The sequence below is a fragment of the Dreissena polymorpha genome, chromosome 3, assembly GCF_020536995.1.
Source record: "Dreissena polymorpha isolate Duluth1 chromosome 3, UMN_Dpol_1.0, whole genome shotgun sequence".
Lineage (NCBI taxonomy): Eukaryota > Metazoa > Mollusca > Bivalvia > Myida > Dreissenidae > Dreissena > Dreissena polymorpha.
Window position 1 is genome coordinate 100361088 of NC_068357.1, and position 13856 is coordinate 100374943.

The 13856-nt window shown below is 38.6% G+C and overlaps 1 protein-coding gene across 1 annotated transcript in view; it reads right to left on the bottom strand.

The window, feature by feature from the left end:
• The window catches only part of LOC127870753 (dipeptidyl peptidase 3-like), a 68056-nt gene extending 57615 nt beyond the window's left edge, over positions 1 to 10441 (bottom strand). The window contains exon 1 of the mRNA XM_052413207.1: positions 10334 to 10441. The gene's annotated coding sequence lies outside the window, so the exon portion shown is untranslated. The remainder of the gene's footprint in view (positions 1 to 10333) is intronic.
• Positions 10442 to 13856: the final 3415 nt, after the last annotated feature.

Below are 13856 nucleotides of genomic sequence, written 5' to 3' on the forward strand. Positions count from 1 at the left end.
AAGATAACCTTATACTATTGCGTTGTTTTCCCGAATCTATTTATAACCTCAGATTATGAATGACCTGTACTACGTCATTAAGACGCAACAGATAGTTGACTATTTTAATCATTCATAAATAATTTCTTCCGCGACACGTATAATACAAACATTGTTTGTTAATTCTTTTTATATAAGGCCTAAATTAAAATTGAGTTTGTTTGCCCTTTACCGACCGACCCACTTTTTACCCCCCGACCCAAAAAATTTTATTGCGATTTCTGAAAACTTATTTTTTTTATTTTCGTTTTTTTCGACGATGACAAAAGAGCCGAAAGCAATATTTATTCATGCGCGTATTTATATCCCTGTCTATTATTATCGCCCCTGACCGATCTAGGTCGCTCCGATGGTTGGAATTTCATACGCCCCAGAATAGACAGTAATGCAAGCGTCTATAACCAGCATCGCGATCGGCGGTGTTCCGTGAAAATGGCCGAACGACATCATACTTAACCATTGGTTCGCGAAAGTAGTCGGACATATACGAGTTTACGTTCGTTGTACACATGTTGTTAACGTGATCCAAGATGACCGACAATTAAAAGAAATAACGATGCTCAGCGAGAACAAATAACTATCGAATTTACGACGGACATCATATAATTAGTATCGATTAATGAAAAGAGCGTGTCATTCTACGATTGAGCATAGGTTTTAGATACAAATAAAACTCTCTTTTTTTTGCAAATGTATGAACTGAATGTCACAGAACAAGTGATAAAGTGTTTGAAAATTGGAATGCAGTCTACTCGCAAAGAAAAATACATCTTACAGTTACAGGATTTTTTTTGTCGAAAATGCAAAATAAAAGACAAACATGATTTGATTTATATGCAAGTGGATCTGTGTTTAATCAGATTCATGTGCATATTCTGCTTTATTATGTTTGCCACACTGAACAGTTTACTGTAATGGCATGTTAGTGAAATGGATATGTAAAGGTAAACTTATTTAATTTATTATTAATGTCTCTTAGCTAAATACATCGACAACACTCAAGTATATATGTTTAAAGCGTTAGTATATCCACAAACTGAAACTAACACCCACTGTCCTACAGTGGGACTAACCACCCTCTCCCCCGTTGCGCCTACACCGAAAGGTCCTGCAACGTACCTATCCAGATCCAGAATTTATTTCCCCAAATCAAGTTTTCATGCTTATGTTAGTTGCAATAATACAACTCCCAGCTATTGACCCTCTGAGCTGTACGTATGTACTCATAAAAGCTCAGAGCATTCAAGAAGAAATAATGCTTTATAATAATGTTCAGTTTGCACTTTTATGAATTTACTTTTCCATGCTGAGACTATGCACTAACCGGTCAAACACTTAAAATTGAGGCCTGTAAAAACTTCAACAGGCCTGTGAATTGTTTCTCCTGGTAGGCAAGTCTGGCCTGTAAAATGTGATGGTCTTTCGCCACGTCTGAATTTTTCCATTAAAGGCTTTGGGCTGTCTTTCTACACTCCTTCAATGCTTGTTGCATGCTAATTAAGCCCAATTTAAGGGAAAGGTTTAAGTTAAAAATAAAAGCTGTCTGGCTGTTAAATAATTACAAATGCATTTGAGCAATTAAAATCATAATGAACAAATATTTGATGTAATAACACACAAGCATGCATTTGATATTAATATATGCAAGAAACAGCAAACAAGATAATGTTAAGCTACATAGGGCTTCGTACACTGCAACAGTGCTTTAATAAAAGTGTTTTAAATATTCATAGACTATTAGTGTATTAAAAACATAATTTCTCAAATAAAATAAAATAATTTTCCTACCTACCTACCCACCTGTAAAATTTAGGGTCGGTAAAGGGCAAACCAACAATATTTTAATTGTGGCCTAAGCTCCGTTCAAAAATATTCCATTTAACACGATAGTCACATCATGTTTCCATTTGTGAATGAATATAATTGGAGAACTCAAACCTCTTGCATAAATTTTAAAACTCTTTCTCGCGCGGATACTGCATGTGTGGCGGGTAGTAGGCTTTCCGTAGATAAGCCGAACTGACTTAAAATTTTCAGTAACAACATTAGCTGTTTGCTACGCGAACAACTACCAAGCCTCAGCAGTCTACTCGGACTATTGCTACCGCTCATCCACATGCACGCGCACTATCAAGTTGCCTGATAATAAAACTATTATGGATGTAATAATAAACTTATAATCTATACGTGTAGTTAATGTAGTACAACATAAACACAATAAACATTGTGTCAGAAGATAGCTGATAATTGGATCAATCCGTTCGGACAGTTTCAGAAACAAGAGGGTCTGAAAGGCCCAACGTCGCTCACCTGAGATAACAAGATATTATTGGGACAAATAATCTGACCAAGTTTCATGGAGATTGGAAAACAAATGTGGTCTCAAGAATGTTAGCAAGGTTTTACTATAGCCATATAAGGAAAAATGCCCCGCCCCCTGTCAGCAATGTTTTTCAACCAACCGGCATCATTTTTGAACTCGTCCAAGATATTATCAAGATCAATCTTCTGACCAAGTTTCATGAAGATCGGACAGTAAATGTGGCCTCTAGAGTGTTAGTTACAAGATTTTACTATAGCCATATAAGGAAAAATGCCCCGCCCCTTGGCAGCAATGTTTTTCAAGCAAACATAGCCATTTTCGAACTCGTCCAAGATATAATTTAGACCAAACTTTTGACCAAATTGCATGAAGATTGGACAATAAATGTGGCCTCTAGAGTGTTAACAAGGTTTTACTAAAGCCATATATAGCCATAAAAGAAGATATTATTGGGATGAATCTTCTGACCGAGTTTCATGAAGATCGGACTATAAATGTAACCTATAGAGTGTTAACAGGATTTTACTATAGCCATATATAGTCATATCAGGAAAAATGCCCCGTCCCTTGGCAGCCATGTTTTTCAAGCAAATGTAACCATTTTCGAACCCATCCAAGATATCAATAAGACAAATCCTCTGACCAAGTTTCATGAAAATTGGACAATAAATGTGGCCTCTAGAGTGTAAACAAGGTTTTACAAAAGTCATATATAGCCTTAAAAGGAAAAATGCCCCGCCCCCCTGGTGGCCATGTTTTTTAAGAAACCAAAACCATTTTCAAAATCATCCACGATCTCATTTGGACAAATCTTCTGACCAAGTTTCATGATGATCGGAAAATAAATGTGATCTCTAGAGTGTTTACAAGGTTTTACTATAGCCATATAAGGAAAAATGCCCCATGGCAGCCGTGTTTTTCAACCAACCGGCATCATTTGTGAACTCATCCAAGATATTATTGGGATGAATCTTCTGACCGAGTTTCATAAAGATCGGACAATAAATGTCGCCTCAAGAGTGTTAACATTATTTTACTATAGCCATATATAGCCATAAACGGAAAAATGCCCCGTCCCTTGGTAGCCATGTTTTTCAAGCAAATGTAACCATTTTAGACATATTCGAACTCATCCAAGATATCAATAAGACAAATCTTCTGACCAAATTTCGTGAAGATTGGACAATAAATGTGGCCTCTAGAGTGTTAACAAGGTTTTACAAAAGCCATGTTTAGCCTTATAAGGAAAAACGCCCCGCCCCCTGGTGGCCAAGTTTTTCAAGAACCCAAAACCATTTTCGAACTCATCCACGATATCATTGGGAAAAATATTCTGACCAAGTTTCATGAAGTTCAGAAAATAAATGTGACCTCTAGAGTGTTAACAAGGTTTTACTATAGCCATATAAGGAAAAATGCCCCGCCCCCAGACGGCCGTGTTTTTCAACCAACCGGCATCATTTGTGAACTCATCCAAGATATTATTGGGATGAATCTTCTAACCAAGTTTCATAAAAATTGAACAATACATTTGGCCTCTAGAGTGTTAACAAGATTTTACTTTAGCCCTATAAGGAAAAATGTCCCGCTCCTTGGCAGCCATTTTTTCAAGCAAAGGTTACCATTTTCGAACTCATCCAAGATAATTTTGGGACAAATCTTCTGACCAAGTTTCCTGAAGATCGGAAAATAAATGTGGCCTCTAGAGTGTTTACAAGGTTTTACCAAAGCCATATAAGGAAAAATGCCCCGCCTACTGGCGGTCGTGTTTTTCAACCAACCGTCATCATTTTCGAACTCGTCCAAGATATTATTGGGATGAATCTTCTGACCAAGTTTCATGAAGATCAGACAATAAATGTGGCCTCTAGAGTGTTAACAAGATTTTACTATAGCCATATAGCCATATGAGGAAAAATGCCCCTCCACTTGGCAGCCGTGTTTTTCAAGCAAACATAACCATTTTCGAACTCATCCAAGATATCATTGAGACCAATCTTCTGACCAAAGTTCATGAAGATTGGACAATACATGTGGCCTCTAGAGTGTTAACAAGGCAAATGCTGACGGCCCACGACGAACGACTGAAGACGGACGATGAAAAAGCGATCACAAAAGCTCACCATGAGCCCGTTGTGCTCAGGTGAGCTAAAACACATTTTATTATATGTGCCAATTATCTGGATCTACGCCATTGGGAATGAAGCACCACCAGCAGCCGCGATAGCAGCGCCAGAGACAATGGCATCGTTAATACCGTTTCCTGGAAAGCTCGACATGGACGGTAACATTGCCACATACTGGAAAAAAGATTGAAGCGCTCGTGTATTACTAGTAATTACGACGTCATTCTACCAGAAGCATTCTGTGTTGGGAAGACCAACGTTACGAACGAAAGATACCTGTTCCGTGCGAAAGTTGACACCCCGACTGACTGGTTATCTAGTTTTGTAATTGCGAAACGTGCTTCTGGAAAGATTCGCCTACGCATCGATCTTAAGCCCCTTAACAAAACGCTGAAGCGTAACCAATACCTGCTGAAAGTGGTTGAAAATGTATTACCAGAGCTATCACAAGCAAAAGTATTCAGTAAATGCGATGTCAAAAATGCTTTTTGGCATGTCAAGTTAGATGAGGGGTCTAGCCATTTATCATCCTTTTAAACTTCTTACGGAAAGAACCGTTGGCACAAGATGCCGTTTAGAATATCTCCAGCACCGGAATACTTCCAGCAGTATTTGCAAGAAAGCCTTAGTGGTCTCAGTGGAACATGCGCCATAGCGGACGACATATAGTAGTTATCTACGGCAAAGGCTCCGCATACAACGAAGCCGTCAGAGACCATGATAACAACTTGAAAGAGTTGTTGCAACGATGCATAGAACGCAAAATTAAGCTTAAAAGGAAAAGTTGCAGCTACATAAGACAAGCATGCCGTTAGTTGGTCATTTATTAACGGACAAAGGTGTTAAACCGGACCCGCAAAAGTTGAAGCAATCATGAAAATGCCGAAATCAACAGCAAAGAAGGGAGTGCAGAGACTATTAGGTCTTGTCAATTATCTGACAAAGTTTCTACACAAGCTCAGTGACATGTGTGAGCCACTACGCCAGCTCACACACAAGGACAACTTATTCCAGTGGTCCCATGCGCATGACGAAGCACTACACGCGATCAAGCAAGCAGTGTGTAATGCCCCTGTGCTACGATATTTCGATTCAAGGCTCGAAACTACAATCCAGTGTGATGCATCCGATACCGGATATGGGTGTGTGATGTTTCAAGGTGGACAACCTGTTGAATTTTCAAGTAAAAAAATGTCAAATCGGAGATTAACTATGCGCAAATCGAACATGAACTTTTATCTGTGCTATTCGGATTTGAGAAGTTTCACCAATATGTATATGGTCGGAATGTGACTGTGGAAAGTGACCATCAGCCGCTTTAAATAATAAGCAAAAGGCCGTTGATCAGAGCTCCGAAACGTTTGAAGAGGATGCTACTCAAACTGCCAATGTACGATTATGACATTGTGTACAAGAAAGGCGAGCACGTGTACATATCGGATACGCTTTCAAGAGCTTACCATGGCAATAGTTCAACGAAACTCGACGACGTTCTACTCTCTGGATACGAAAAAGAGATTGAAAGTACAAAAATGACGGACAATCGTGTGCTTTCTCAAGCAAAATAAGACAATCTACGCAAGCAAATACTAGAAGACCCGATCTTAAGAATTGTGATAAATCAAATAGGCAACGGATGGTCCAATACGCCACGAGAAGCAAGGCCATATGTATCAGTGCGCGATGAACTCTAATGCGAAAATGGAATTATATTCCGAGGAGAACGCGTAGTGGTGCCGAAATCGATGCGAAAACACGCGTTAGAACATATTCATTCTCACTTTGATGTTGAAGGATGTCTAGCAAGAGCACGCAACAGTGTTTATTGGCCGAACATGACGTCAAAAATAAAGGATTACGTCAGCAAGTGTGAAACATGCCAGTCGTTCGGTAGGAAGCAGTGTAAGGAACCGCTTATCAGCCACGACGTACCAGAGCGTCCATGGGCTAAAGTAGCAACGGACGTGTTCACAATCAACAACAAATAATATTAAGTGACAGTGGACTATTTCAGCAATTTCTTTGAACTCGAATGCTTGGAACAAGCCACGCCCAAAATTATCATCACAAAACTTAAGCAACACTTCGCAAAACACGGAATAGCCTACCAGAAACGCTTGTGTCAGATTAAGCTACAGTGATCATGTCTGAGCAGTTCAACTTTTTTGAAAAGGAATGGAACTTTACTCACTCATACTCGTCAGCTCGTAACGGAAAAGCCGAGAATGCTGCCAAGAACATGATTAAACAAGCGAAACACTCGAACACTGACGCTATGATAGCATTCCTTAATTTCCGGAATACTCCGCAACAATCTACTTGCTATAGCCCAGCGCAACAGTTTTTCTAGCGAGCAACAAGAACACTGTTACCTATTAAGTCTACGAAGCTTTAGCCTGCATTACCCAATGACGTACACGAAAACTCAATGAAAGTAAAAAAAACGTCAAGCGCATTAAGTACTACAACCTCAATGCACGTGACATAAAGCCATTACACGTCGGTGACACCGAAAAAAAAACGTTTCATGAAGGCGTTTTGTACTCTCTAAAAAAATACCATAGTTGACAGGAAGGCATGTTTTACACTTTTATCTATTATTCGGGTGTTATCTTTCGGAGATAATGGTAGGGCATGAATAGGTGTTCACTACTGAATCCCTGGAATATGATAAACTTGAAGACTATAGTAAACCATCGCACTGAAAGAGGTTACATTCCACTAAGAAACGGCCGAAAAAAAAGTTGCAAAAACAATCGATTTTAGTTTGTGTCAAGTTCTTTCTTGCATTGAACATGACATATCTTTTTTATTGCATAAATCGATTCCGCTAAGAATGGCCTTTAATAAAAGGTATGGTTATAGGGGTCTCTATGTGCGAAATGTTGCATTTATTTCGGCCTAAAGTTGTCGCTTTCACATTGAATTATTTAGGGAAACTATTTAGTGTATTCTGACCTAAACACGACAGAACTCCCACTCAATCGTGATACATCGGCTATCTCGGATTCCTCCGTAAGAGTGGTGTCAATGTCACAATACCAATTAAAGGGGCCTTTTCACAGATTTTGGCAATTTTTTAACTTATTCATTAAATGCTTTATATCGATAAATGTAAACATTGGATCGTAAAAGCTCCAGTAAAAAATAAAGAATAGAATTTAAAAAAGGAAAAGAACATTGCCCGGACCAGGTTTCGAACCAGTGACCCCTGGAGTCCTGCCAGAGTCCTGAAGTAAAAACGCTTTAGCCTACTGAGCTATTCCGCCGGCTACACAATGTGACGTATTTTATACCTTATATAAGCAATCTTCGTAGTTTCACAAAATTTAACGACAAAAACAGAACTCTCCAAATTATTCAATCGTTTCGCGTTGCAACGCTTTATAATTTTTAGGTTTCAAAATCGTCAAAAGATGCATATAATGGCTATATTAGACCATGGTAAATGTTCAGTATTACTGTTTCCTCGCAAATATCATAACAAAAACGAAAATTTGCGAATCTGAAACAACTTTTTTCCATTTTGTCAATTTACCAAAGCGTGAAAAGATCCCTTTAAAGCCTATAATTTACTAAAACAATTTGAAGTTTGATGTTCTTTTCAAGATCTGTTATATATAATTATATATACATGTATATATATATTGTTGAAAAGTTAACATGCAATAAGTTTACTGTAATTAAGTGACAAATAGTTTTACTGATTTGGTTGGAGGCATATATGCAGATATATCATGGTTTGTGCAGAGGACAGTAGCAAAAACAAGAGCTGTTTCCGTAGGATGACATACGCCCCCGATAAACGCTTTAATAGAAGTTATGAGCATTTTTCAAAACCTAAAAGCCGACCCTAAGTTCAAGGTCAAAGGGGTCAAAATTTGTGTGTGTATGGGAAGGCCTTGTCCATATACACATGCATACCAAATATGAATGTTACATCTGAAGCGACATAGAAGTTATGAGCATTTTTTCAAACCTAAATGCAAAGTGTGATGGATAGACAGACGGACAGTGCGATCACTATATGCCCTCCTTTTGGGGCATAAAAATGTTTTTCACATTGTTTTGGTAAATGAGTAATGTAGTTAAAAGAACAGAATCATCAATTATAAAGTTATTGATTATAAAGTGTTGCTGGCATATTTGATGCATTCATCTAGCTATAAGAAGGTCCCTGTTTTATCCCCACTGGCACTGAGTGAGGGTTCTCAAAATCTTTAAACAATATGAATAACTACATATAGGGTCGAGAGCCTTGTTGATATGGGGGCTAAACACCTGAAATCAAAGCGACCCAGGTTAAAGGCCGAGGCCAAATAAATAAACCAGAGGCCGCATGAGCCTGCTATACTCTGAACAAGTATTGTTTCTTCTCAGAAAACTGGCTTAAGTGTCTTACTAAGCTTTAGACTTTGAGTTTCGGTGCAATCAATCTAAAATAAATTGGTCAAATTAAATAATAATTTGTAAAAAATAAACATTCTGCACAAATTCAATTATTTACTTTACCTGTGTGCATGAATCATTTCAGTCTTGATGGTTAGTGAACTATGTCAAAAGCACCATATCTATGAAACACTTGTTTTTTGAATAGTGCAATGTTCCACAGAAATGATGCTGATGATTATTCTACACGATGATGAATTATTACTATTAGATATATTTCTAAATTCCATTTCCACCAACAATTCGGTTATTCCACTACCAGTTCACATGCTTCATACACAGTTGAAAATAACACTATTTCACTCAACAACCGTGACACATGTACTCAATTTTTCAACTTTTCGCAATTAAAATTGTCTTCTACTGTTATTGTTGTTGTTGTACTTTTGAAAGTAGTTCGAAAGATGGCGACCATTAACCCAGAGATTGATTTATGAAATAAATCGTCTGCTGATCCAGAGTGAACTCCCACTCTGGATCCAACCGGCTTTTTATTGCATACTACTCTTTACGGACAATCTGAACGCATCGGACAGTGGGCTACACCACACCGTCGACGATCGCCGATATGGCGGAATTGTCCGAGGTGTCCCGATTGCTTTACGGAGAATCCGGAGATGGACGAAGTGTTACGATTGCAGAACTCCAATCTGAACGCATCGGACAGTGGGCTACACCACACCGTCGACGATCGCCGTTATGGCGGAATTGTCCGAGGAGTCCCGATTGGACAGAACTCTACACTCCAAGGGAGGAAAGTCGAGAAAAAGAACCAGAACCAGAGCTTTGATGCACCAGAATTACCTCCCATTGATCTTCCGAATGATAAGGGGCCAGAGAAACAAAAACAATACTTTATTGAACCACTAATAAAAACAACTACGGTAGATCAGGTCGACAAGTTAAGCCACCTGAGCGGCTCGAAGACTATGTGCTTAACTTTGTAAATAGTGTGCTTTAGTTATGTGCAGACTTTTGACATTAAACATGCGTTACTTGTATTTTATTTATCATTTGCATGAATTCATGAAGGAAGGCAACTTTAGATCATTTATACTGCTTATTATGTGCATATGCTTTAGAAAATAATAATGACTTATAAACTACAAGCACATTAAAGATCATTTCTTTAATAAAAGAGAAAGGATGTAACAGTACAGGCCTTTAATTGAATATGCAGGAGTCAGCAGTTTACTCGGTCTATTGCTAGCGCTCACCTCATACACGCGCACTATCAGGTTGCCTGATAAAATATTTATTATGGATGTATAATAAACTTACAAACCATACGTGTTGTTTATTAAGTACACCATATGCTATGTACATGTAATAATCATCTCTCATTGAGAATGCCTATCCGCTCTGTTATATATGATATACGTACAATCGTAAATACCTGTGTGTATGATGCCTATGCCTCCAGTTATCCGAGCATTCTTACTCACGTCTTTACTTGTCCACTGCTAACCTCGTTATGACCAACGGCTACTTTGTGCTACTTAATCTTGATGGGGCCCAGTTTGGGAATGAATATGTGAGATGTTATTAATCGTTCTGCGTTTTTATCAATACACGAAAGGTGTCGATCTGTTTTTAAAGTTTTAAATGAACAAATATTCAGATTTACGTCGCAATATTATTTTATACTGTATCTACCATATTTCGCACAGTGTCATAAAGGCTAACGAAGCAATAACATTGGTGTAGTTAACGATCGTTTTCGCATAAATTGGACCCCCACAAACAAAGATCTAAAACAAAGAGTGGTAACATCAATGGTATACTGTTGGATAGCTTGGGTTATCCAAATATTGGGTTAGCTCGCGTTTTCCCAATCGGGAACCCTCGGACAATTCCGCCATAACGGCGTGGTGTAGCCCACTGTCCGATGCGTTCAGATTGGCGTTTTCCTTCAGATATGGTTATACTATACTAAATAGTTTCCCTTTAGTCTCTAAGTTTATCATATTTCAGTAGTGAACATTGCAACGCGTTATTGTGTTTGTTTCCACTAAACATGATTTTATAGCATCTTTCGGTTGACTTGAGAGTAATACAGTTACGATATTTATTACAGTATTAATAAATAACAGTGAAGTAAGAGTAATTTATGATATGAGAATAATACATAAAATATTAACTGACAAAACGAAATAATCAAGGTCGAGTGAGCTTTTTGCCACTACACACTTTAGAAGTTGTCTTTGTCTAGATCTTAATTATTCTACATGCGATGTAATAATTAAAGTTCAATGATCAAGGTGATAACAAAATATATAGTCTGACTTAAATTTATGATTTTAACTTATATAAATCGGAAATATTAGTAGGAGAAACATCAGGAAGCAACAGAATATTACATGTTTATTGAAAAGGACAAGTCGACGTTTGTGAAAAACTTAAATAATACTTTAAATTGTTTTATAACTTAATAATGTATAAATTAAAAAAACATATAAACGTGTAATCGGAGCAGAATTGTTCGATTTAAACATAAATAGTATCGGGTATACTCATTAGCGAACCTTTATTTAGATTACAAAACGATACACTTGTTAAAATTTACATTTCTTAATTAAGTATCATTTTAAAGGTAATATAAACACATTTTGCGATGCACTCGATCTGTGTAATTCAATTTGATGAGTTAAGTCTTAAATATTAGACGTAAATGTTTAAAGAGTAGTCTTGAATAAATAAATATGATACAGGAGCGATTGCATTCTCGTCATCGGAGACGATGGCACCAGTGTGGATGATAAGGCGTCTCACACCACATGTTTGCACATGTGTAGATAAGATTATCAAGATCTCTGATGACACGCTTAGTCCGCTCATTATTCGTTTATACCAGCTGCCCGCTATAAAATCACGCAAAGCTTCATTGTCACATGCGCAAAATATCACAATCATGTATCCTCTGTATGCATTATATTTAAAAAATGTTGGCTAGAGCGTGTCGGCTGGGTAGGTGAGGCCCCCCCCCCCCCGCGCACTATGTCTCTGCCGACATGACCCACCCAAGATTACCAAAAATAGAAAAGTGAAGATAATTATTTTATTTGTTTCTCAGTGTATTGATGTGAATATCTAATTACAGCTCATTTGTTACTAACCATTGTAATAGCCACAATAGCACATAGGACTGCTGCCTCTGATACCATATATAATATAACCAGAACCAGTAAAGTGTTCGCTCTCCTAATACCAAACTATCATAACAACAGTCCCTCTCTTCTATCATCAAGTAAATGATCTATCAAAAACAAGTCTGGCCCTCAAAATACCACAGTGCCACAGACAACCACCTCAGCAAGAAGAAAGAAAATCTTGAAATTGTCTATGCCCACAAACAAAATAGTCATCTTGGTCCAATTACACACACTCAGTCCCTCTCTTCTATCGTCTAGTACATGATCTTTCAAAAATCTAGTCTGACCCTCACAACAACATACAATCAATACCCAAAATAGCAACAGAGAGTGCCCATGTTACTACAAAATATGACACAAGGCAGCAGATATATATATGTACCAATACTAACACTATATACTAATATGTCTTCAGCGAGGGACGCTAAATGCCGTTCCTCTTTGAAAGGTACTGAAAAGAATCACTGTTTACAGTTCATTTGTATACTAACCATTGTATTTTCCTATGTAGCCGGATCGAGCCCATAGCTCGACATGCCCCAGACCAGACCACGATACTAACCTGGCATAATACAAAAACACATAGGAATACTGCCTTAGCCTTTATAACCAGAAACACTAACGTGTGAGCTGTCCCTAATACCAAATATACTATTATCTCAAACTCAGACCCTCTCTTCTTTCATCAAATAAATGATCTATCATAACTAGTCTGGCCCTTACAACACCACAGGCTCACAAGACACTTAACACAACAAAAAGAAAGAATATACAAAGAAATTGTCTACCCCCCCCCCCCCCCTCCCCCCCAACGAAATAGTCATCTCGGCCCAACCAAACAAACGTAGTTCCTCTCTTCTATCATCAAATACATGATCTTTCAAAAACTAGCCTGACCTTCGCAATACCATTCAAACTATATACCAAATAGCAACAGAGAGAGCCCACGTCACCGCAAGTTATGACACAAGACAGCAGAACTATATATAAGTACCAATACTAACACTATGTACTAATATATGTCCTCCGCGAGGGACGTTAAACGGGGGTGCAGTGTTTCGGTGCTATACACCGGGCACTTAAAAGAACCAGGGGCGCCTCTGGAATCGGGGCGTTTCCTGTATCCTGCTCGAAACCCCACTAACACCTCTCCTGGGGCGGAGAGCACAACAACCACACAAGGGTAAATGAAAGCTAAAATGAAGGCCATAAACTATAATACTATGAGTTTTACAAGATAATATCAAACATAAATAAATCATATGATATAACAACGGCATTCTTATATCAATTATTTACTTTTCCTATCCTATTATAATAGCAAATATAACATAACTACAAAATAAATTCATCCCGGCTTGATACATGGGCTGGATGTTTGGGAAAGAACGATGGTGACTCCGGGTGGGGCTTTGGGAGGCTCTATGGTCGGTTCTTGGCTGATCTGTTGTCGCGCGCAGCGAGAGGGTGGATGAGGGTGCTTGTCTCGAGGGACTTCGGCGGGTGGGGGCTCGGGCCGGGGCCGTATAAGGGCGCGGGGGGGGGCTCGGGCTCGCTCGGCGTGGGTGCGCTTGTGCGGGGCGGCGTGTTCTGCGATCTGGGAACTGCAACGATATACAGCCCTTCATGACTGACCGACGACCGTAAATAACCGACAGACACCTCCTCTTCAGCTCCAGACAAATGCACAACAATCACATACCACATACTATACACAATCATACACAGATCACCATCAAGGGACCCGGAACACACGGGCGTGGCACT